At 48.9% G+C, this 27,119-nt stretch overlaps 1 protein-coding gene across 3 annotated transcripts in view; it reads right to left on the bottom strand.

The window, feature by feature from the left end:
* The window catches only part of LOC123758350 (serine-rich adhesin for platelets), a 246,208-nt gene that overhangs the window by 142,974 nt on the left and 76,115 nt on the right, over nucleotides 1–27,119 (bottom strand). For all 3 annotated transcript variants that reach the window (XM_045742651.2, XM_069322674.1, XM_045742649.2), the window contains exon 2: nucleotides 1,742–1,804. The gene's annotated coding sequence lies outside the window, so the exon portion shown is untranslated. The remainder of the gene's footprint in view (nucleotides 1–1,741; nucleotides 1,805–27,119) is intronic.

Raw genomic sequence — 27,119 nt, 5'->3', positions numbered from 1 at the left:
AGTCTGCGGGGTCAGTACTGGAGGCTACAGCAGTCTGCGGGGTCAGTACTAGAGGCTACAGCAGTCTGCGGGGTCAGTACTAGAGGCTACAGCAGTCTGCGGGGTCAGTACTAGAGGCTACAGCAGTCTGCGGGGTCAGTACTGGAGGCTACAGCAGTCTGCGGGGTCAGTACTGGAGGCTACAGCAGTCTGCGGGGTCAGTACTAGAGGCTACAGCAGTCTGCGGGTCAGTACTAGAGGCTACAGCAGTCTGCGGGTCAGTACTAGTGGCTACAGCAGTCTGCGGGGTCAGTACTAGAGGCTACAGGAGTCTGCGGGGTCAGTACTAGATGCTACAGCAGTCTGCGGGTCAGTACTAGATGCTACAGCAGTCTGCGGGTCAGTACTAGATGCTACAGCAGTCTGCGGGTCAGTACTAGATGCTACAGCAGTCTGCGGGTCAGTACTAGATGCTACAGCAGTCTGCGGGTCAGTACTAGATGCTACAGCAGTCTGCGGGGTCAGTACTAGAGGCTACAGCAGTCTGCGGGGTCAGTACTAGAGGCTACAGCAGTCTGCGGGGTCAGTACTGGAGGCTACAGCAGTCTGCGGGTCAGTACTAGATGCTACAGCAGTCTGCGGGTCAGTACTAGATGCTACAGCAGTCTGCGGGGTCAGTACTAGATGCTACAGCAGTCTGCGGGGTCAGTACTAGATGCTACAGCAGTCTGCGGGGTCAGTACTAGATGCTACAGCAGTCTGCGGGGTCAGTGCTAGAGGCTACAGGAGTCTGCGGGGTCAGTACTAGAGGCTACAGGAGTCTGCGGGGTCAGTACTAGAGGCTACAGGAGTCTGCGGGGTTCGTACTGGAGGCTACAGCAGTCTGCGGGGTCAGTACTAGATGCTACAGCAGTCTGCGGGGTCAGTACTAGAGGCTACAGGAGTCTGCGGGGTCAGTACTAGAGGCTACAGCAGTCTGCGGGGTCAGTACTAGAGGCTACAGGAGTCTGCGGGGTTCGTACTGGAGGCTACAGCAGTCTGCGGGGTCAGTACTGGAGGCTACAGCAGTCTGCGGGTCAGTACTGGAGGCTACAGCAGTCTGCGGGTCAGTACTAGAGGCTACAACAGTCCGCGGGTCAGTACTAGAGGCTACAGCAGTCTGCGGGGTCAGTACTAGAGGCTACAGGAGTCTGCGGGGTCAGTACTAGAGGCTACAGCAGTCTGCGGGGTCAGTACTAGAGGCTACAGGAGTCTGCGGGGTTCGTACTGGAGGCTACAGCAGTCTGCGGGGTCAGTACTGGAAGCTACAGCAGTCTGCGGGGTCAGTACTAGAGGCTACAGCAGTCTGCGGGTCAGTACTAGAGGCTACAACAGTCCGCGGGTCAGTACTAGAGGCTACAGCAGTCTGCGGGGTCAATACTAGTGGCTACAGCAGTCTGCGGGGTCAGTACTAGTGGCTACAGCAGTCTGCGGGGTCAGTACTAGAGGCTACAGCAGTCTGCGGGGTCAGTACTAGAGGCTACAGCAGTCTGCGGGGTTCGTACTGGAGGCTACAGCAGTCTGCGGGGTCAGTACTTGAGGCTACAGCAGTCTGCGGGGTCAGTACTAGAGGCTACAGCAGTCTGCGGGGTCAGTACTAGTGGCTACAGCAGTCTGCGGGGTCAGTACTAGAGGCTACAGCAGTCTGCGGGGTCAGTACTAGTGGCTACAGCAGTCTGCGGGGTCAGTACTAGAGGCTACAGCAGTCTGCGGGTTGACTTACCGGGTGTCGCAGACCGCCTTTCATCTCCGAGCAACAAGGGCATCACAGTCACCCGCCGCCAGCCTGTAAACAAAGAAATATTTTGCTTAGTCATTCTCAGGTTAACACTGACGTCACAAGGTCCTATGACGTCACGCCACCAAGCTATGACGTCACGCCACCCAGCAATGACGTCACGCCAAGCTATGACGTCACGCCACCCAGTAATGACGTCACGCCACCCACCTATGACGTAACGTCATGTCAGATGTCCTGTCTCGAGCGACGGTGACGTCACACTGACAGTCAGCCAGGGCCATGACGTCAGGCTCGACGTCAGTTGGCCGAGCAGCCCGTGATGTCACTCCGTAAAAAATCCAACCTTCTAACCTAACCAGGAACGAACGAGCCCAAACAGCCCGCCTAACCCGTCGAGTCCGATGCATAGAAAACGTAGATATTTGCGAGGCGTTACTGTTCATAGCAAAGTTGTGTTTGTAATACTAGTTACCAGAACGTAAAAAACGCGACCTAGTATTGAGAAGATGGGTAGTTAAGGGCATGACTGATACATTCATACATACATACATACATACACATATATACACACACACACGCGCACACACACATTCGTTGGGAGAAAGAAGAGTTAAAGGGGACATGATCACCACATTCAAGATTCTGAAGGGAATTGATAGGGTAGATAAAGACAGGCTATTTAACACAAGGGGCACACGCACTAGGGGACACAGGTGGAAACTGAGTGCCCAAATGAGCCACAGAGATATTAGAAAGAACTTTTTAAGCGTCAGAGTGGTTGACAAATGGAATGCATTAGGAGGTGATGTGGTGGAGGCTGACTCCATACACAGTTTCAAGTGTAGATATGATAGAGCCCAGTAGGCTCAGGAACCTGTACACCAGTTGATTGACAGTTGAGAGGCGGGACCAAAGAGCCAAAGCTCAACCCCCGCAAGCACAACTAGGTGAAACACACACATAGGGGGGGACAAAATGGGAGGACAGATACACAGAGAATGACAAGAATGTGTGTGAGGAACTCAACAAGACATTCCAGGAGGTCTTCACAATAAGTAAGGAGAGGCCCCGGTACTGAGAGAGGCGGCAGCAAACCAAGCAACCTTGGAGGAATTTGAGCTCGCTAGAGTTGAGGGCAAAAGGAATCTATTGGAGCTGAATGTGACAAAGGCTGTTGGGCATGACAGAATCTCACCGTGGATACTAAAGGAAGGTGCAGAAGCACGAAGTGTGCCACTCTCTATGATGTATAACAGGTCACTGGACACCAGGAAGCTTGCTTGATATGTGCTTGATGGGATTCTGAGAGGAGTTCTACTGTCCAAGCCCGGCCCGAGGCCAGGCTCGACTTGTGAGACTTTGGTCCATCAGGCTGTTGCTTGGAGCGGCCCGCAGGCCCACGCAGGGAAAGTTGGACGACGGCTAATGTAGTTCCAATATACAAAAAGGGTGACAGGTAAGAGGCACTGAACTACAGGCCAGTTTCCTTAACTTGTATACCATGTAAGGTGATGGAGAAGATCGTGAGGAAAAGGCTCGTAGAGCACCTGGAGGGAAACAGCTTTGTAACACACCACCAACATGGGGTCAGAGATGGTAAATCGTGCCTCACAGGCTTAACTCAGGACATGTGATGATCAGGTGATAAAAATTAGGTTTTAAAGAGAAGGGAGGGCAGACTGCATTGTCTTGGACTGTTAGAAAGCCTTTGACACAGTACCCCCACAAAAGGCTATTACAAAAGTTGGAGCAACAGGCAGGAGTAAAAGGTAAGGTGCTCCAGTGGATAAGGGAGTATCTCAGCAACAGGAAACAGCGAGTAACTTACGGGCTATTCATGCCCGTGCCACCTCTTGGGTGCTTTAATCTTCATTAATCAATCAGCGAGTAACGGACCAGTTACAGCCCCGTTCCTGTGCCAGGTAAGTCCACTACGGGCTCACCATAGCCCGTGCTACTTGCAACTTTTTGTTCCCAGTAGCTGATTCTAGAACAGCAGCAGTTAGTAACTTCGAGGGGGGAAACATCAGAGTGGCGAGATGTCACCAGCGGAGTCCCACAGGGCTCTGTACTTGGACCCATCCTGTTTCTGATATATATAAACGATCTCCCAGAGGGTATAGATTCATCCCTCTCAATGTTTGCTGATGATGCAAAAATTATGAGAAGAATCAAGACAGATAAAGATAGACAGAGACTACAGGACGACCTGGACAAACTGGTGGAATGGTCTAGAAAATGGCTGCTAATGTTTCATTCAGGAAAGTGTAAAGTAATGAAATTAAGCGAAGGGAGCAGGAGGCTGAACACATGGTACCATCTGGGAGGTGAAATCCTGCAAGAGTCAAATAGAGAGAAAGAGCTGGGGGTTGATATCACACCGAACCTGTCCCCAGAGGCCCACATCAAAAGGTTTCTAAAGGTTTCAGTGGCATATGCTAGACTGGCCAACATCAGAAATGCCTTTAGAAACTTGTGTAAGGAATCATTCAGAACATTGTATATCACTTATGTCAGACCAATCCTGGAATATGCAGCTCCAGGATGGAGTAAATACCTAGTTAAACACAAGACAAAGTTAGAGAAGATTCAGAGGTATGCCACCAGGCTCGTCCCGGAACTGAGAGGTATGAGCTATGCGGAAAGGCTACGGGAGCTAAACCTCACGTCCCTGGAAGACAGAAGAGTTAGGGGAGACATGATAACCACCTACAAAATTGTCAGGGGAACTGAAAGTGTGGATAAAGAAAGTATTTAGCGTGGTAGGAACACGAACAAGGGGACACAGGTGGGAACTTACTACCCAAATGAGCCACAGAGACACCAGAAAGATTTTTCAGTGTCGGAGTAGCTAACAGTAGCTTAAAAAAATAATGTGGTGGAGGCAGACTCCATACACAGTTTCAAATGTATATTGATAGAGTCCGATAGGCTCCAGAATCTGTACACCAGTTGATTGACAGTTGAGAGGCGGGACCAAAGAGCCAAAGTTCCACCACCCTCCCCCCCATGCAAGCACAACTAGGTGAGTACACACACAACTAGCAGTAGAGGTAAGTTCACAAATGGGTACTGTAGCAGAGTAGGCTACATCCTCAGTTCACAACTTGCGAGACCCGAGTTCGATCCCCGGGCAAGACAGAAACGATTGGGCACATTTCATTTTTACGTAAAGCCTCTGTTCAGCTAGCAGATGTGCATCGTGGAGCACGTCACCTGTTGTGGGTTGCATCCTGTACAACGTTAGTAGTCGGCCTTGGAGGGGGGGGGGAGGAGGCCTAAGTACAGGCTTCCTGTCCCCGAGACACCTGGAATTAAATGTCAAATCCAAATGCACTTCAGACAGGTGTGTGGCAACATTACCAGCCACCAACTGCTCCACATTCCAGGTCACTTGCTCTAAATGCTCCTCTATATTACCTTATGGTAGGGACGCCTGGCAGCTGAGTGGACAGCGCTTCGGATTCGTATTCCTGAGGTTCCGGGTTCGATCCCCGGCGGAGGCGGAGACAAATGGACAAAATGTTTGTTTCACCCTGATGCCCCTGTTAACCTAGCAGTAAATAGGTACCTGCGAGTTAGACAGCTGCTACGGGCTGCATCCTGGGGATGTGTAACAAAAAGGAGACCTGGTCGAGGACCGGGTCGCAGGGACGCTAAGCCCCGAAATCATCTCAAGATAACCTCAAGACGATGGTATTGGCACTCAAGCCTACAGTCTATACGCTATACAGCTAACACTCAAAATCACGAGAACATACACTCCCAATATACCCCTCAAAATCACGAGAACATACACTCCCAATATACCCCTCAAAATCACGAGAACATACAACCCCTAACATACCCAATATACCCCTCAAAATCACGAGAACATACAACCCCTAACATACCCAATATACCCCTCAAAATCACGAAAACATACACTCCCAACATACCCAATATACCCCTCAAAATCACGAAAACATACACTCCCAACATACCCAATATACCCCTCAAAATCACGAAAACATACACTCCCAACATACCCAATATACCCCTCAAAATCACGAAAACATACACTCCCAACATACCCAATATACCCCTCAAAATCACGAAAACATACACTCCCAACATACCCCTCAAAATCACGAGAACTGTTTTCCAAGAATACATTACTGTCACATATTAGTATACCCGTAAGGCTGGCCCCTCTAGTGACCACCAGATTCCTGAACACGTCCCAACTGTTTAACAACGATATATAAGGTGTCAGCCCCAAGAATTTAGCATCATTGATATAAGTTAGGCTGAGAACTCTTCCAACTGGAGGAGTCGACTGTGAGTGCTCAGCCCCGCTGTGCTGGGGTCCGTACACTCCCCCTCCCCCCGCTGTGCTGGGGTCCGTACACTCCCCCTCCCCCCGCTGTGCTGGGGTCCGTACACTCCCCCTCCCCCCGCTGTGCTGGGGTCCGTACACTCCCCCTCCCCCCGCTGTGCTGGGGTCCGTACACTCCCCCTCCCTGCACTCATCACACCACAGTGTCATGAGTCCACTCTACTACTTTCTACCTCTCGTCACTGTCAAAATGTGACGGGTAATGTCCCTGGCATACAAAGTATCCCCCGCGGCCAACATGTGTGTTAGTGTACCTATGGTGTTGTCACATGGCTATACATACATTTGGTACCGGTGTAACCATCCAGCCATATTGATTGGTCACGTGTTGAATGTCAGTCATTTGTACAGTAGTTGGCACTGTTACACTGCTGAAGGCTTGTGACATTTTCCTGAGGGCAAGACCTCCATTACTCTAGCTCATGGCCTGACCTACTGTGTCTTGGGCCAGGGCAGAGCAGGTTACCTCCTCCTAGGCCCCCTACCCCACGGCCTGCCTGACCCTTGCACTCCCAGCCATTACTTATTAAAGGATCTGCCACGGTGCTACTTGCCCCGCTCCTGTGCCAGGTAAGTTACGGGCTCACCATAGCCCCTGCTACTTGCCCCGCTCCTGTGCCAGGTAAGTCCACTACGGGCTCACCATAGCCCGTGCTACTTGCCCCGCTCCTGTGCCAGGTAAGTCCACTACGGGCTCACCATAGCCCCTGCTACTTGCCCCGCTCCTGTGCCAGGTAAGTCCACTACGGGCTCACCATAGCCCGTGCTTCTTGCCCCGCTCCTGTGCCAGGTAAGTCCACTACGGGCTCACCATAGCCCCTGCTACTTGCCCCGCTCCTGTGCCAGGTAAGTCCACTACGGGCTCACCATAGCCCCTGCTACTTGCCCCGCTCCTGTGCCAGGTAAGTCCACTACGGGCTCACCATAGCCCCTGCTACTTGCCCCGCTCCTGTGCCAGGTAAGTCCACTACGGGCTCACCATAGCCCGTGCTTCTTGCCCCGCTCCTGTGCCAGGTAAGTCCACTACGGGCTCACCATAGCCCCTGCTACTTGCCCCGCTCCTGTGCCAGGTAAGTCCACTACGGGCTCACCATAGCCCCTGCTACTTGCCCCGCTCCTGTGCCAGGTAAGTCCACTACGGGCTCACCATAGCCCCTGCTACTTGCCCCGCTCCTGTGCCAGGTAAGTCCACTACGGGCTCACCATAGCCCGTGCTACTTGCCCCGCTCCTGTGCCAGGTAAGTCCACTACGGGCTCACCATAGCCCCTGCTACTTGCCCCGCTCCTGTGCCAGGTAAGTCCACTACGGGCTCACCATAGCCCGTGCTTCTTGCCCCGCTCCTGTGCCAGGTAAGTCCACTACGGGCTCACCATAGCCCCTGCTACTTGCCCCGCTCCTGTGCCAGGTAAGTCCACTACGGGCTCACCATAGCCCCTGCTACTTGCCCCGCTCCTGTGCCAGGTAAGTCCACTACGGGCTCACCATAGCCCGTGCTACTTGCAACTTGTTCCCAGTAGCTGAATCTATAACAACGGTGCTCCCATCTGAAGGGCGGGTAAATAGTGTGTTTTAATAGGTGTTTCTCACGTTTAAACGTGTCGCATTGCCCCTTTAATACACCTGTATGGAAAATAAGATGCTGCAAGAGATGCCTTAAAGTTCTCTGAGGCACTAACACCGGGATGAGCTTTAAACAACCCAACTGGGACTGTCATTCGGTAATTGAGCAGTTTCGTCATCATAGTGCATCCCAAGTGACAGTTCTCGTCTGCAAGAACTTTGTGTTCCGTCTTAATGTTCTGCATGCTTCCTTCAACCCCAGCTTGCACGAGCTGGGGAGGGGAGGGGTAATATGTTAATGTATATATGTTGCACAGGTGTGTGTGGTGATTGACAGCTGTCATTGTGTTAGCACTCTGCTCAGCCACACCCTCCCCCAGCACACTGCTCAGCCACACCCTCCCCCAGCACACTGCTCAGCCACACCCTCCCCCAGCACACTGCTCAGCCACACCCTCCCCCAGCACACTGCTCAGTCACACCCTCCCCCAGCACACTGCTCAGCCACACCCTCCCCCAGCACACTGCTCAGCCACACCCTCCCCCAGCACACTGCTCAGTCACACCCTCCCCCAGCACACTGCTCAGCCACACCCTCCCCCAGCACACTGCTCAGCCACACCCTCCCCCAGCACACTGCTCAGTCACACCCTCCCCCAGCACACTGCTCAGCCACACCCTCCCCCAGCACACTGCTCAGCCACACCCTCCCCCAGCACACTGCTCAGCCACACCCTCCCCCAGCACACTGCTCAGCCACACCCTCCCCCAGCACACTGCTCAGCCACACCCTCCCCCAGCACACTGCTCAGTCACACCCTCCCCCAGCACACTGCTCAGTCACACCCTCCCCCAGCACACTGCTCAGCCACACCCTCCCCCAGCACACTGCTCAGCCACACCCTCCCCCAGCACACTGCTCAGTCACACCCTCCCCCAGCACACTGCTCAGCCACACCCTCCCCCAGCACACTGCTCAGCCACACCCTCCCCCAGCACACTGCTCAGCCACACCCCACAGCTAAATATCTGAATGTCACTATAAATGTGTTTAATTAATATTTATAGTGACTAATATATATATATATATATATATATATATATATATATATATATATATATATATATATATATATATATATATTAGTTTAATTTATATTTATAGAAAGGTCAATTAATTGACTTTTCAATAGTCAATAACTTGAATCATAAATATTGGTCGCATAAATTTATAATCGACTTCACTTGCAAAATGTTAACATTTCTAATTCATACAGTTAAAAATAAGTTACTTAATAGTCACTTATTAAATGGAACTTAATACAGTAACTTATACAATACCCATAAAATAGAACGTCTGGCTTTGCCCTAAGTCAGACGCTTAGGGCAAGCCTGGCACAACTGTCCCCATTTGAAGTATGTGAGGAATGTGTCATAGGGCAACCCCAGGGTCGGCCCAAGTGCCATCATTTAGGATATGTTGGCCTCTATAGTGACCCCCCCCCTGCGATTTTCACGACGTTTGAAATAAACTCGGGGATGTGTTTGTAGTAGTTTAAGTGATTAAGCCCACTTAATCACTTAAACTACTGCGCGCGGGGGGGAGAGGGGAGGGGAGGGAGAGAGATAGAGAGGGGGGCAGAGATAGAAAAGGGGGGGGGGGTGATATCCGTAAATCGCGTGGTGCCTCGTCTAGTTATATATAATTAAAACGGAAAAGTCTATTACATCAACACTGAATAAATTAAACATACAATACAAACAATAGAGGTTGTTACATTCCCAAGGGCGTTAATAAATACATTAAAACACAGAGGGGGGCATAACTATCAAAGCCATCAAACTGTTGCCGTACAATGGGATCGAACCATTGTATAGCCTCTTTCAACTTTTCCTCACAGACTTTACGGGCTGGTGACGTCCTCGTGACATCATCTACCATGCCTGGTGACATGATGATGACACCTACACTGTCTGGTGATGACTTAAGAGCCGTGTCTTGGAGCTTCAGGACACATGTTGAAGTTGACACTCCCCGGCCACATACTGGTCATGATGCAATGTCCGCAAGCCAGTGTTCCCACACCGACATGTGACATGTCTGGTAAACCTAACCTTGGGTCAATATGTTGTTGCTGTTAAAGATTTAGCTACTCAGGACGAAGTGTCCATGTAGCACGGGCTATGGTGATCCCGTAATTGGTTCAATACCCGTGTGCACCTTAAGAGCCTTACGTGAGTGAGGAGAGGATAGTTAAGAGGCAGCCTGGGTCACTAACTTTTGAACACAGGTGATTGAACACGGACCGCAGTTCACTACCAGTTCAACGGCTTACCAACGAGCCCATCTGCTGGTGACAGTCCTCAACACATGCGAATACGGGCTATTCATGCCCGTGCCACGTGGCTTAATCTTCATCAATCAATCAATCACTCACACGAATCAATTCCAAGAAAGACAGATACTCTCCTATGCAAATATTTCTAAAACACCTAAATTTTTTTTACAAGTTTTTGTAAATGAGTTGAAAATATGAAAATTCCAAGTATAGGCAACATGGGACATATAGATTTTCATATTAATCACATTCTGATATCAATGTCAGGACCTGATATCAATAGTAATTTATATCAGGTCCTGATATCAATTGATATCGGATATTAAAATTGATATCAATAGTAACATACTATAATATATTTGATGTCGGAGAAAATATTATGTAAATTACCATAAATCGAGAGAAAAATACATTTTTTTAATATAAAGTAATATTAATATGTCCCAGTTTAACATTTTTGGGGAATCATGAGCAGAATCACGTGTTAAAATGTGGGTTCTGGAATGTTAATGGTGGATTTTTGTTATTTGCAGTCCAATTATGTGAAGGTATTCTTGATTCTTATTCTGATTGGTATTGATTGATTGGTATTCTTAATCCTTATTCTGATTGGTATTGATTGGTTGGTATTCTTAATCCTTATTCTGATTGGTATTGATTGATTGGTATTCTTAATCCTTATTCTGATTGGTATTGATTGATTGGTATTCTTAATCCTTATTCTGATTGGTATTGATTGATTGGTATTCTTAATCCTTATTCTGATTGGTATTGATTGGCATTCTTGATTCTTATTCTGATGGGTATTGATTGATAGGTATTCTGGATTCTTATTCTGATTGGTATTGATTGGTTGGTATTCTTAATCCTTATTCTGATTGGTATTGATTGGTTGGTATTCTTAATCCTTATTCTGATTGGTATTGATTGGTTGGTATTCTTAATCCTTATTCTGATTGGTATTGATTGATTGGTATTCTTAATCCTTATTCTGATTGGTATTGATTGATTGGTATTCTTAATCCTTATTCTGATTGGTATTGATTGGCATTCTTGATTCTTATTCTGATGGGTATTGATTGATAGGTATTCTGGATTCTTATTCTGATTGGTATTGATTGATTGGTATTCTTGATTCTTATTCTGATTGGTATTGATTGATTGGTATTCTTGATTCTTATTCTGATTGGTATTCTTAATTCTTATTCTGACTGGTATTGATTGGCATTCTTGATTCTCATTCTAATTGGTATTGATTGATTGGTATTCTGGATTCTTATTCGAATTGGTATTCTTGATTCTTATTCTGATTGGTATTGATTGATTGGTATTCTTAATTCTTATTCTGATTGGTATTGATTGGTATTCTGGATTCTTACCCCTCAAGATAAGGTAAGATAAGGTAGGTGAACCCAAATGGGTTATCTGACAGTAGTTGCCGTCTGTAAGGTGTTAACAACAAGTACCCTGGTTGGGGTATCCCGGGTAGATATCCCTACCAGGATATAGATATCCAAGGATATCGCGGGTATCCTTGGTAGCGGGGAGGAACGGAGTACCAAACGCCTCTGGCTTTTGCTTCAGTAGTATCAAAACTAGAATAATATATTGGGGCCACGGACTAGCAAGAGTGAGTGAGTGAGTGAGTGAGTGAGTGAGTGAGTGAGTGAGTGAGTGAGTGAGTGAGTGAGTGAGTGAGTGAGTGAGTGAGTGAGTGAGGGTATGTGAGTGAGTGTGAGAGTGTGTGTGAGTGTGTGAGTGAGTGAGTCCAACATATATGTCGACCATCCACCTAGTATCCAGCATGGATATGGTGGACGTGCTGATAGTCAAGAGACCATAAGTGACATTATTATCCTTGGATACAGGGCACCACAGGCAAATCCTCACCAGTCTAAACACCACCTTTACCTTGAGGTTACCTTGCGATGATTTCGGGGCTCAGCGATCACGCGGCCCGGTCCTCGACCAGGTCTACTGGTTGGTGGACTGATCAACCAGGCTGTTGGACGTGGCTGCTTGCAACCTGACGTATGAGTCACAGTCTGGTTGATCAGGTATCCTTTGGAGGTGTTTATCCAGTTCTCTCTTGAACACTGTGAGGGGTCGGCCAGTTATGTCCCTTATGTGTAGTGGAAGCGTGTTGAACAGTCTCGGGCCTCTAATGTTGATAGTTCTCTCTTGAACACTGTGAGGGGTCGGCCAGTTATGTCCCTTATGTGTAGTGGAAGCGTGTTGAACAGTCTCGGGCCTCTAATGTTGATAGTTCTCTCTTGAACACTGTGAGGGGTCGGCCAGTTATGTCCCTTATGTGTAGTGGAAGCGTGTTGAACAGTCTCGGACCTCTAATGTTGATAGTTCTCTCTTGAACACTGTGAGGGGTCGGCCAGTTATGTCCCTTATGTGTAGTGGAAGCGTGTTGAACAGTCTCGGGCCTCTAATGTTGATAGTTCTCTCTTGAACACTGTGAGGGGTCGGCCAGTTATGTCCCTTATGTGTAGTGGAAGCGTGTTGAACAGTCTCGGGCCTCTAATGTTGATAGTTCTCTCTTGAACACTGTGAGGGGTCGGCCAGTTATGTCCCTTATGTGTAGTGGAAGCGTGTTGAACAGTCTCGGGCCTCTGATGTTGATAGTTCTCTCATAGTACCTGTTGCACCTCTGCTCTTCAACGGGGGTATTCTGCACATCCTGCCATGCCTCCAGGTCTCATGTGATGTTATTTCTGTGTGCAGGTTTGGGATCAGCCCCTCTAATATTTTCCACGTGTAAATTATCATGTATCTCTCCCGCCTGCGCTCAAGAGAATTCAGATTTAGGCTCTTTAGTCGGTCCCAATATTATAGATGTTTTACTGAGTGGATTCTAGCAGTAAAGGGTCTCTGCACGGGTACATTTAACACCCCACCTAACCTAACCTAATCTAACCTAACCTTCCGAGGCACAGAAAACGTGGATGTTTATGAGCCGTTATTTTCCATAGCACCGCGTAAAGTGTACGTTGGGGTACAGAATGAGACCTAACTGGATAGTCAACGCCATGACAGGCAAAATCCTTTATACAGTAGACGCCTGAGCCTATCCCAGAGCCCTATCTTGAGATGATTTCCGGGCTTTTTAGTGTCCCCGCGGTCCGGTCCTCGACCAGGCCTCCACCCCCCAGGAAGCAGCCCGTGACAGCTGACTAACACCCAGGTACCTATTTTACTGCTAGGTAACAGGGGGGCATAGGGTGAAAGAAACTCTGCCCATTGTTTCTCGCCGGCGCCTGGGATCGAACCCAGGATCACAGGACCACAAGTCCAGCGTGCTGTCCGCTCGGCCGACCGGCCTAGGCAACAGTGCCACGTATCTTCTCGCCTAATATGTCCCACTTTTGTGTTACTTAACCAATCCGGTAAAAATGTAATGTATTAATCAGAATTAAAAAGCCTGGTAATACTGACGTTTTCTATCCATGGGGGGGGGGGGCGTCGACACTGCAGGTGTGTAGCAGGTTTAGAAAGGTGTGTTATGGGTGATTATCCGAGGCAGCGTCACTATGTGATGAGTCAAGAGCACTCACCGGTGAGTCTCTTCTCTCTCTGATTGATTGATTGATTGGTAAAGATTAAGCCACCCAAGAGGTGGCACGGGCATGAATAACCCGTAAGTGGTACAGTTCTCTCTCTTACCACATCGTAAATAATGCAGTGGACGGCCCCCCACACCTGTCATACAGGCAACCCGGAGGTGCTCCAAGGGCCTGAGACATGACAGTGTTGGTGGACGGCCCCCACACCTGTCATACAGTCAACCAGGAGGTGCTCCAAGGACCGGGGACATGACAGTGTTGGTGGATGGCCCCCACACCTGCCCTACAGTCAATCAGGAGGTGTTCCAAGGGCCTGAGACATGACAGTGTTGGTGGATGGCCCCCACACTTGCCCTACAGTCAACCAGGAGGTGTTCCAAGGGCCTGAGACATGACAGTGTTGGTGGATGGCCCCCACACCTGTCCTACAGTCAACCAGGAGGTGTTCCAAGGGCCTGAGACATGACAGTGTTGGTGGACGGCCCCCACACCTGTCATACAGTCAATCAGGTGTTCCAAGGACCGGGGACATACCAGTGTTGGTGGACACACCTGGGAACACAACACCAGAAACACATATTGAAGACACTGGGGGGGGGGGGCGTTAACTGGGACTGAGGGGTTAGTTACTAAGACAGTCTAGGCCGGGCTGGGCTGGGGGGGTCTGGGGGGGCTGGGGGGGTCTGGGGGGGGCTGGGGGGTCCATTTAACCTACCATGACATAGCGCTTGAGGGGGCATGGGGGCATCGGTTATTACACTACCATGACATGACACTGGAGCAGGACATGCTGGTAGAGTCAGACTAGCTTACCATGACATGACACTGGGGGGAGGGGGCTGATGTAATTAAGCCACCATGACATGACACTGGAGCAGCCATTACCAGAGCAGTTTCTCTCCCTCTCACGGCTGCACCTGATGTGCCAGAGGCGGTCACACTTTCTACTACCCCCCCCCCCGGGGGCGGCGACCCCCCTGCCCCCCCACACACACACCTTAATTTCCAGGTACTGTTAATGTGTACGCGAGATGAACACTAAACACACACACACACACACTTTCTCTCTACTTCCGTGTGACTCTCATCTCCCTGGTGGCATCAGCCAGTCCCCAAGTGCATGTGCTCCCTCGTCCTCTAGTCTATATCCTAAACGGGGAGGGCCTGGCGGCTCAGTGGACAGCGCTCGGGATTCGTAGTCCTAAAGGTTCCGGGTTCGATCTCCCGCGGAGGCGGAAACAAATGGGCAGTGTCTTTCAGACTAATGCCCCCCTTGTTCACCTAGTAGTTAATAGGTATCTGGGAGTTAGACAGCTGCTTCCTGGGGGATGTGTAACAAAAAGGAGGCCTGGTCGAGGACCGGGCCGCGGGGACGCTAAGCCCCGAAATCATCACAAGATAATCTTTCAAGATTGGTTTCAAATTTCAGGAGGGACACCTACGAACTCTCCTCTCATAATGTGCCTAGACCTAATGTGGTATGTATGTATGTATGTGGTATATGTATGGATATATGGGCCTGCGGGCCGCTCCAAGCAACAGCCTGGTGGACCAAACTCTCAAGTCAGGCCTGGCCTCGGGCCGGGCTTGGGGAGTAGAACAACTCCCAGAACCCCATCAACCAGGTAATGCCAAATGTATCGTTCCAAAACTGTTCAACCATGTCTAGGCGGCTTTCCCGTGACACCAGTGACTATATCTAAACTGATGTCGCAGAGTTGGTAAACCTCTTAACGAGTTCTTGCTGGAATTCTTGCCGGAGCAACCGGGCTCTTAATAATCTTGACCTTAAGACGTGGGCCTACCAGCCGCGTCACACAACAGCTTTCTAGCTCAAGTTGTCTGGAGACAAATCCGGCACCAGGCCGGACTTGGGGGGGCAGTATAAGAAGTCTGGGAACAGACTTCAGGTAAACTGTGTGAAGATGTTGCTCGACTGATATAAACTGCGCTTAGACTGGTGGTGAGAAGTTAATGTAGTGAAATACCTTAAGATATAAGCCGCCAGGGAGAGGCGCCACACTTGACACTGGCACTTTACCTTAACCAAGAGGACCCGTGCCACACAGACACACACACACACACCACACACACACACACACACACACACACACACACACACACCACACACACACACACACACACACACACACACACACACACACACACACACACACACACACACACACCAGCTGCCCACAGAGAGGCGCCCACAACACAGCCCTCGCTCATCACACCCGTTGTCACCTTCACAGGACAATACTGACCTTAAAATCAAAATCAAAACGAGACACGTCGAATGAAACCCAAGAGGGTGATTTTTTTATTATTAAAATATAAGGTACATCTGCATTAGCGCAGCTGCCCTAGACTACATGAAGTGGAGTACAGTGTGTCAAAAGAAAAAAGCTAACTAGGTGATGCTAAAAAATCCCCATCACACAGGATGGTTAGTCATACAGAGGCATGTGATGGGCGGTCTGCACTGGCAGACTCAGGATGCATTTTGAGGATATCATCAACACAAGAGTGAATAAGGCAGCAGTGGTAATACAAGTCCCCATCTCGCAGGATGGTTAGTCATACAGGGCCATGTGTTTAGTAGCCTGCACTGGCAAATTTTGGGTACACTGTGAGGATATCTTCAAGAACACGAGAGTGAATAAAGTAATTGCAAAGCTCCAGGTACCTCATGCCAACTGGTCTGAAAGGTCTAATAACTGGGCATGCACGCAGGGAGGATGTTGAACAACCGTGAACCATTGATATTCATGCAGTGTTCTCTCTGCTCATGGCATCTCTGTTCTTCACAAGGTCTATTCTGCATTGTCTTCCATATCGTTCACTCCAGTATGTCCATACAGGCCAACCACCAAAATGAAAAGCCTAGTGCTGTATAATGGCTACGGGAAGCAACCTGTATTGTCACCTCGCTAGGCTTTGAATACAAGCTTCGTTTTTACCCACTCAGAAACCTCCCTCCCATCACACCGTCTTCCCCTACTTTCCCTACTCAGAAACCTTACCCCCCCCCCCTCATCCCAGTGTGACCAGACCAAACACCTGCCAGCGCACGCGCGCACACACACACACACACACACACACACACACACACACACACACACACACACACACACACACACGCAAACACGCACACACACACACAAGGATGAACTATTCAACACTGGTGGGACGCGAACAAGGGGGGACAGGTGGAAGCTGAGTACCCAAATGAGCCACAGAGACGTTAGAAAGAACTTTTTCAGTGTCAGAGTAGTTAGTAAATGGAATGCATTAGGAAGTGATGTGGTGGAGGCTGACTCCATACACAGTTTCAAATGTAGATATGATAGAGCCCAATAGGCTCAGGAATCTGTACACCAGTTGATTGACGGTTGAGAGGCGGGACCAAAGAGCCAGAGCTCAACCCCCGCAAGCACAATTAGGTGAGTACACACACACACACACACACACACACACACACACACACACACACACACTATTCTCTTCACCATGTACCAATGAGAGGAGAGTGGGAGCCGAGCCACTTCGGAAAAACGTTTTCACAGAGCGTGAATTATTGAAGTGCGTGACGCTGGTGCCGGCGCCGGAGTGACGTGACACACGGTGAAGAACGCGGTGCGTGTGAAAGTGGAAAAGTGAATGGAAATTGAGGTCTCACCGAGACTTGGTAATATCTAAGAGTAGTAAATGGAAACAAAGAGTTAAGTATTGAAGCAGAGTGGGAGAGTGGTGACTGACTGACTGTCTCAACAGGACCGGGGGTGATGTAGCTCGCTAGTGAGGTTTGTCCCGTGTCCTGTGAGTACACACACCGCCATAGTGACAGTATTGGGCAGCGTCACTCATCCTGTGAGTGGACACACCGCCATAGTGACAGTATTGGGCAGCGCCACTCATCCTGTGAGTGGACACACCGCCAAAGCAGCATGTACTACACTCCCCAATAGGAAGAAAACCCGCTGGGTTGTTCATCCTGTCACTTGTACCCACACACAGCTGGGACTTGCTTAACTGGCTCAAGTTAACAGCTCTTAGCGTAACATTTTATGCCGTTGTGACGACTGGAGAGGCCGGCCTGCATGGTCACCACTAGTACCTGTAGCCTAACGCATTTACTGCTAAACATCAGACCTCAAACAATGTCAACAAACACATTAGGGGGCTAATCTTCAAACAAGTACAGAAACAGGTAGCCAGGCGCTATGCTTGAAGCAGAGAGCTTGTTTAACTTGATCGCTCAGCCTCTAGTGGAATTCAATTTCTTTATTATGCACCCCATACCCATCCCGTGGGCGGTGGTGTAAAGGATGACAGAGAGAACTCGCCTCTTGTCAATTTCATGAGAGAGAAAGCATGAATTCTACGTTAAGAATATATATTATAGAATGTCCCATATAGAGATCTGCCACAGACTGTAAGTATTATCTGACCACATAACACCCCCCCCCCTGATATGTGACCTCCAACACAGTGTATCATAATGCCATAATTGTGAAATATGTGACCTGTATATATATCTTGAGCGTGTTAACCTCAAGGGGGTTATTTGGAGTGGTGTGAGTGGCAGGTAATCCACAACTATCTCGGCCCGGTCACTCACGGCCACAATAACACACATACTTGCTGCTACACCTGGCCACACTAGCCGCCCCTGGCCACACTAGCCGCCCCTGGCCACACGTGGCCACACTAGCCGCTCCTGGCCACACTAGCCGCCCCTGGCCACACGTGGCCACACTAGCCGCCCCTGGCCACACGTGGCCACGCTAGCCGCCCCTGGCCACACGTGGCCACACTAGCCGCCCCTGGCCACACTAGCCGCCCCTGGCCACACGTGGCCACACTAGCCGCCCCTGGCCACACGTGGCCACACTAGCCGCCCCTGGCCACACTAGCCACACGTGGCCACACTAGCCGCCCCTGGCCACACGTGGCCACACTAGCCGCCCCTGGCCACACTAGCCACACGTGGCCACACTAGCCGCCCCTGGCCACACGTGGCCACACTAGCCGCCCCTGGCCACACGTGGCCACACTAGCCGCCCCTGGCCACACTAGCCGCCCCTGGCCACACGTGGCCACACTAGCCGCCCCTGGCCACACGTGGCCACACTAGCCGCCCCTGGCCACACGTGGCCACACTAGCCGCCCCTGGCCACACGTGGCCACACTAGCCGCCCCTGGCCACACGTGGCCACACTAGCCGCCCCTGGCCACACGTGGCCACACTAGCCGCCTCTGGCCACCGCGGCGCCCAACTTCACCGGAATACAAAGTTCTTTGGACCTACATTTATCAGTAGGCTCCCAAAAATGGGAGCCGGTCGGCAGAGCGGACAGCACGATGGACTTGTGATCCTGTGGTCCTGGGTTCGATCCCAGGCGCCGGCGAGAAACAATGGGCAGAGTTTCTTTCACCCTATGCCCCTGTTACCTAGCAGTAAAATAGGTACCTGGGTGTTAGTCAGTTGTCACGGGCTGCTTCCTGGGGGTGGAGGCCTGGTCGAAGACCGGGCCGCAGGGACACTAAAAGCCCCGAAATCATCTCTAGATAACCTCAAGATAGGCTATTTCAGTATCATCTCATTTGTACCTGGATTGTACCTGGTTGACATCTGCTTGATGGGGTTCTGGGAGTTCTTCTACTCCCCAAGCCCGGCCCGAGGCCAGGCTCGACTTGTGAGAGTTTGGTCCACCAGGCTGTTGCTTGGAGCAGCCCGCAGGCCCGCATACCCACCACAGCCCGACTGATCCGGAACGTCTTTTAGAAAACAGTCTAGTTTCCTCTTGAAGATGTCCACGGTTGTTCCGGCAATATTTCTTATGCTTGCTGGGAGGACGTTGAACAACCGCGGACCTCTGATGTTTATACAGTGTTCTCTGTGCCTATGGCACCTCTGCTCTTCACTGGTTCAGAATGATAACTACCTGCTAACAACTAACTACACTCGACCCCCAGCCACAAACAAGCAACAAACAAACTGCTCCTGACAACTCACAACAAAATGCGTTGACCTCATAACGAGACCAACAAACTTTAAAAATTATAACATGAAATAATTACAAATATCAGTTAACAAAACCAAATATAGGCAACATAGCTACTTGCTTAACAACACCATTACAACCTTACCAGCAGACCATTACAATGATAGTTTCATTACAGGGGAAACATCCACTGAAACACCGCAGGGGGGGGATACGAACCCCCACGACCTCGGGAACACCCGAGCCCCCAGCACAATTACCCCACAGCACTGGGGGGGGGGGGGGGGGGGGGGAGGGGGGGGGATTGAAATGGAATCATTCCATTAGCGTCCATGAAACGTGATTAAGTAATTACGGCCCAATTCACCACAGTCATACCTTCTAAGCCTGCCTGTAATTAACACAAGTCAACATTCAACTGAACATGACACATCCAGGTCCCATAAACAATACCAGATAACATGAACGGTGATGACAAGCCGCAGTCATCATCCGGCTGGTACAATCACCATTTAATGGTCGCTCACTGGATATGTGAATAGTTTGCCCCGTGGTACAACAATTGGTTTCACACTGGGGGGATACAGAACAGATTCACACTGGGGGATACAGAACAGCTTCACACTGGGGGGATACAGAACAGCTTCACACTGGGAAACAAAGAACAGTTTCACACTGGGAAATACAGAACAGTTTCACCCTGGGAAAACATAGAACAGCTTCACACTAGGAAGTACCGAACAGCTTCACCCTGGGAAGTACCGAACAGCTTCACCCTGGGAAGTACCGAACAGCTTCACCCTGGGAAGTACCGAACAGCTTCACCCTGGGAAGTACCGAACAGCTTCACCCTGGGAAGTACAGTAAGGGTTCTTACACCAGACAAACACTCACGTCACCCACTGAACACATCAAGTAGTTACTGGCGGACAAAAACAGAATAGCTTCATAGTGAACACCCCGCACCGCTTCTCTGACGTCACATCTGGCTGACAGACCAATCACAGGCGATGATTGGCTACAGCTTACGACCTTCCTCCACGACAAGACTATATAACAGCCGTCTCTGTCTATCAGCTGAATTACGGGCTATTCATGCCCGTGCCACCTCTTGAGTGGCTTAATCTTTATCTATCTATCTATCAGCTGAAACTACGAGAGGGGTCAGACGAGCGCTTGTAATAGCCCCTCCTCCCAACCAGCTCATAATCCACAACAGTGCTACCAGTACCTGGAATCTACCTGAAATAGGTTGTGAGAGTCCTGGTGCCCCAAGCCTGGGAGCCAGTGTCATAATAACTTGACCCCCATAACGCTGTTACGAGAGCCAAACAACTTTACAGTCTAATTGAAGTTTAGACGTTAACGAGGGACTCCGAGAATGACAACACGCTACAGGCTAGATATGTTAATTGTTACACGAGAGAAAGTTTAAGTGGAGTCCTGTTATCTTGAGTGGGAGCCGAGTATATGTAGTGGACCACCCAGAGGACAAGATATCACACCACATATCACCCGGGGGACAACATATCACACCACATATCACCCGGAGGCAACATATCACACCACATATCACCCGGAGGACAACATATCACACAACATATCACCCGGGGACAACATATCACACCACATATCACCCGGGGGACAACATATCACCCGGGGGACAACATATCACACAACATATCACCCGGGGGGGGCAACATATCACACAACATATCACCCGGGGGGCAACATATCACACCACATATCACCCGGATGACAACATATCACACCACATATCACCCGGGGGACAACATATCACCCGGGGGGCAACATATCACACCACATATCACCCGGGGGACAACATATCACACCACATATCACCCGGAGGACAACATATCACACCACATATCACCCGGGGGACAACATATCACCCGGGGGACAACATATCACACAACATATCACCCGGGGGCAACATATCACACAACATATCACCCGGGGGGCAACATATCACACCACATATCACCCGGGGGACAACATATCACACAATATATCACCCGGGGGACAACATATCACACAACATATCACCCGGGGGACAACATATCACACCACATATCACCCGGGGGGCAACATATCACACCACATATCACCCGGGGGGCAACATAACACACCACATATCACCCGGGGGACAACATAGCCACATATCACCCGGGGGACAACATATCACACCACATATCACCCAGGGGACAACATAGCCACATATCACCCGGGGGACAACATATCACACCACATATCACCCGGGGGACAACATAGCCACATATCACCCGGGGGTCAACATAACACACCACATATCACCCGGGGGACAACATAGCCACATATCACCCGGGGGACAACATATCACACCACATATCACCCTGGGGACAACATAGCCACATATCACCCGGGGGACAACATATCACACCACATATCACCCGGGGGACAACATAGCCACATATCACCCGGGGGTCAACATAACACACCACATATCACCCGGGGGACAACATAGCCACATATCACCCGGGGGACAACATATCACACCACATATCACCCGGGGGACAACAGATCACACCCACATATCACCCGGGGGACAACATAGCTACATATCACCCGGGGGACAACAGATCACACCCACATATCACCCGGGGGACAACATATCACACCCACATATCACCCGGGGGACAACATATCACACCCACATATCACCCGGGGGACAACATATCACACCCACATATCACCCGGGGGACAACATATTACACCCACATATCACCCGGGGGACAACATATCACACCCACATATCACCCGGGGGCAACATAGCCACATATCACCCGGGGGGCAACATATCACACCACATATCACCCGGGAGACAACATAACACACCACATATCACCCGGGGGACAACATATCACCCGGGGACAACATAACACACCACATATCACCCGGGGGACAACATAACACACCACATATCACCCGGGGACAACATATCACACCACATATCACCCGGGGGACAACATAACACACCACATATCACCCGGGGACAACATATCACACCACATGGTATCAACATATCACCCGGGGACACCACATATCAACACCCAAACGAACCAAATAACTAAAGAAGTGTGAGAGAGACAGTTAACGTGGAGGCAACTGTGAAATATGAACTGTGAACTGTGAGGGGATGTGTTGGGAAGTGTGGGTGGACAGGGAAGACCAGGTGACTGGACAACATTCCACCCAAACGCAAGATTCACGAAAGCACTTTCTTAAACACTTACGAACCTGTACATCTTTTCTCAATCTTTGGCGGCTTTGTTTACAATTACTAAACAGTTAATGAGCTCCGAAGCACCAGGAGGCTGTTTATAACAATAACAACAGTTGAAATGGGAAGTTTTCACGCTTGTAAACTGTTTGATAAATGTAACCAAAGCCGTCAAAAATTGAGGAAAGGTGTACACGTTCGTAAGTGCTTGCGTAAGTGGTTTCGTGAATCTGGCCCCAGATCCTTGTCCTGTGAGCCCTTACGTGTGCAACACAGTCCTTCTGGGATGACACTTTCTCCTGGTAATTACCCTCACCTTGCCGAGGTGTCGCCGCTGGCAGCCATTGCACAACTTGAGCTCCTACAACTGGCCTTGTGATCCAGCAAGCTGTTACTATAGCCAACACAACCCCAGGGTAAAAACTGTCCACGTTCAGCCTCGAGATCCTCCACATACACAACTTCCGGTGTATACGACCTAGAAATCCAGCACCATACTTGTCCTCGTGATCCACCAGGCTGTGACTTCCCGCCACCTGCAGGACCTGTCCTCTCTTGATCCACCAGGCTGTGACTCTCCGCCTGCCACACACGCCACGGACAACCAAGCTAAAAACAGGAGACGCACACTGCATTTTCTTCCCACGCAAGTAATGTAACTATCATTTTGTCCTTTAACAGAAGAATGGCACCTATGGAGTCTATACTTGCTTGATGGCGTTCTGGGAGTTCTTCTACTCCCCAAGCCCGGCCCGAGGCCAGGCTTGACTTGTGAGAGTTTGCTCCACCAGGCTGTTGCTTGGACCGGCCCGCAGGCCTACGTCTCTATTACAAGCCAGTTGCCAGTTGGTCCTCTGGCTTATAGGCTGTTAGGTTAGGGAGAGGAAACTTTCAATTAACGGTTTTCATGACGTTTTGAAACCTTAGGAGAACTTCCTGCCGTCTTAACCTACCAGAGGAACATTAACTTGCTGGTTTGGAAAACAAAATTCAAAAATTTTTAAATTATTTTTTTTTTCAAATTACGGCATTTTTTGGGGTCGTGGCGCAAACGTGCGAAAAGCGACGTACTTTGTAAGAGAACGAGTTGCGTGTTTCCCGCCAAATGTTTGTGCTGGTGCATCTGTCCACCCAAGTTGTGCAGAACTTAAAATATTAAGAACATAAGAACAAAGGTAACGGCAGAAGGCCTATTGGCCCATACGAGGCAGCTCCTATCTATAACCACCCAATCCCACTCATATACATGTCCAACCCGCGCTTGAAACAATCGAGGGACCCCACCTCCACCACTTTATGCGGTAATTGGTTCCACAAATCAACAACCCTGTTACCGAACGAGTATTTACCCAAGTCTTCCCTAAATCTAAACTTATCCAATTTATACCCATTGTTTCGTGTTGTGTCTTGAGTTGATACTTTTAATACCCTATTAATATCCCCTTTGTTATGTCCATTCATCCACTTGTAAACTTCTATCATGTCACCCCTATTGACTTCAGTGACGCAACTTGACAGTCTTCATCTCCGCGAAATAAATAAATACAACTTTCATTCCAACAATAATAACTAAGAGAGCAATGCTTAATTATACTCATAATTACAACTACAATTGGACTTGTAAATAGAGTCATGGTCTGGCAGATCAATATTGGACTTGTAAATGACTTCAAGTCTGGCCTCGGGCCGGGCTTGTGGAGTAGAAGAACTCTCAGAACCCCATCAACCAGGTATCAACCAGGTATTATAAGCAAGTTATCCTAAGAATTCAAAATTTTAGGCCTATAGTATCAGACATAAAGGTGTAGGCCTAGTGAGGGTTATAGCGTTAATTACTACACCCACTACACCCCCACAACACCATCACTACACCCCCACAACACCCACTACACACCCCCACAACACCCCCTACCACCCCCCTCCCCTCACCACCCCCACATCAACAACAGTCCACCGTCAACTGGCGGCCGTGACGCGTCAGGAAGCAACAAGCCACAGGGACCATAATAGCGCCTCTAGCCACGGGAGGAACCCACCAGGTGCTCGCGCTATTGTATTATCTTGTCCCGGCTGGAAATCATGGCTGCATGCAATCTGTGAATACACTGCGTGTAGTTGACTGTGTGTAGCCGGGTGTAGCGCCACACACCTGTGTACACCCCTCAACTTCCCCCTCCTGCTTGCTCTATGTACACACGGAAGTAGCATCCTGTGTGTAAAATCCATGTACACCTATGTTTTATTTCTCGTATTTGGCGTAGCGCTACCATACACGCAAGCTGGCAACAGGTGTAAATAAGCCACTTATGTGCAAGAATGTGTGTGTTCTATGTGTGCATCTTACACAGGTGCCTAGCATTAGGCTACATTTTTTTTAAACTATAAATGTTGGAAGAGTGTGTATGAGGTGGCGTGCGGCGCCAGGCTGCCATACTTCACGGTCAGCTGGCGAATATTGGCGCCCTGCACACTCCCACTCCTGCCTCCAGGGCTCTCTCTCACTCACTCCTCCTCCACAATTACCCACACCTGCTGCAACTGCACGGACCGCCACATGTGTAATACAAACCTCAACCCCCAGTAACGGTAAACATGTCTTGTTCCCCTCTTGATTCATTCCTTCTCCATGACCCCTCCCACCCCCACAAAGCTCTCCTACCTCCCACACACTACTCCAAACCACGTTTACGATTATATAATAAGTATATGGCACTCGGTATATAACTCACTGTATATATATATATATATATATATATATATATATATATATATATATATATATATATATATATATATATATATATTATATATATATATTTATATTCATAATGAGTAACTGAGGTTGTATGGGGCCTGCTCTCTCGGCTGGCCCTCCAGCGTCATATAGTCATGGACAAAGTCTCCATATTTTTAGCACGACATGTATCTCCTGCCTTGAGACCGACCACTAACGGTGATTCTTACTTCTAAGAATTCCTGCAACAAAAAGCTTATTGCATATTTGGAATATCTTGTATATCATATCTGAGCGTCATCCACACAATTGCCATCTTAAAAAGACCTTTATATATATATTCTTCTAAGTACCGCACGATGTATTTCAAATAATTATGTAATTCCATGAGAGTTTGCCGGCAACTGTTAGCTTGGTAGACAAGGGCTGACAAATCACCTTGTCTGGTCTGTGGTATAGTTTAGGCTAGCAGCATAAAAGCCTATTGCACTTCTTAAAAAATTGCCAACTACCCCCAACAATTAGTCTTCAAGCCAGATGCATGTCGATATATATACTCGCGATAAAAGCGTACAAAATGAACTATTTATACCGGAAATAATATAATTGAAAATGAAATAAGTTTATTGCGGTAAAATACACACAAAGGGATGAGGTGGCTCAAGCTATTCTCACCCCGTTCAGTACATCGTGTTAATACATACATAGACACACATCACAAACAATAAACATATTACCGAACATTCTGAGAGATAAACATATACGTTTCCTATAATATAATTGTTACTGTGTGCTGTGGAGGGCCGAGTACGAGCCTGGGTAGGCCAGGTGTAGTAGCCTCGTGCCCCCACCCTCATGAACCACACTACACAGGACTCACGGCGCCCGCCACAGCTACAAAAATTCCAGCCCATCCTCCTAAAATGGAAGTACTTATATGGTAACTACTTGCTGTAAAGTACCAATATGTACAGATGAACTACCAGAAAGTTGACCACAATTATTGAATTTGGGCAAACAGGAAACTTTATCTGCAACACGAACATAAGACCCGCCCTAACCTAACCTCTCTTAGCAATCCTAAGAGAGTAACGTTTCTTAAGTATAAGAAATAGTAAAGTAGTAAAGTTTCTTAGGTCCACGGGGCACATTTCGTACAGGTCCAGTGGGGGGGGGTACTACAGTGGGCACTGTAGTTATATTAGGTTGTTTAGGCCTATATATATAAGTTAATAAATCATTCTAATATATACACATCTTACTGAAGCCAACATATATCAGTATTCTGTGTAATAAGCCCAACGGTAACGATAAAGGCACTCAAACGCACACCTAGCGAATTATTATATATATATATATATATATATATATATATATATATATATATATATATATATATTATTATATTAGTATATTTTGGTAGCAGTCTTTCCTGTAGACATATATTATTAAATATGACCGAAAAAGTAAGATTAATAATTCTAA

This window comes from Procambarus clarkii, chromosome 11, assembly GCF_040958095.1.
Source record: "Procambarus clarkii isolate CNS0578487 chromosome 11, FALCON_Pclarkii_2.0, whole genome shotgun sequence".
NCBI classification, from domain to species: domain Eukaryota; kingdom Metazoa; phylum Arthropoda; class Malacostraca; order Decapoda; family Cambaridae; genus Procambarus; species Procambarus clarkii.
This window is presented reverse-complemented; position numbering and strand designations above follow the sequence as displayed.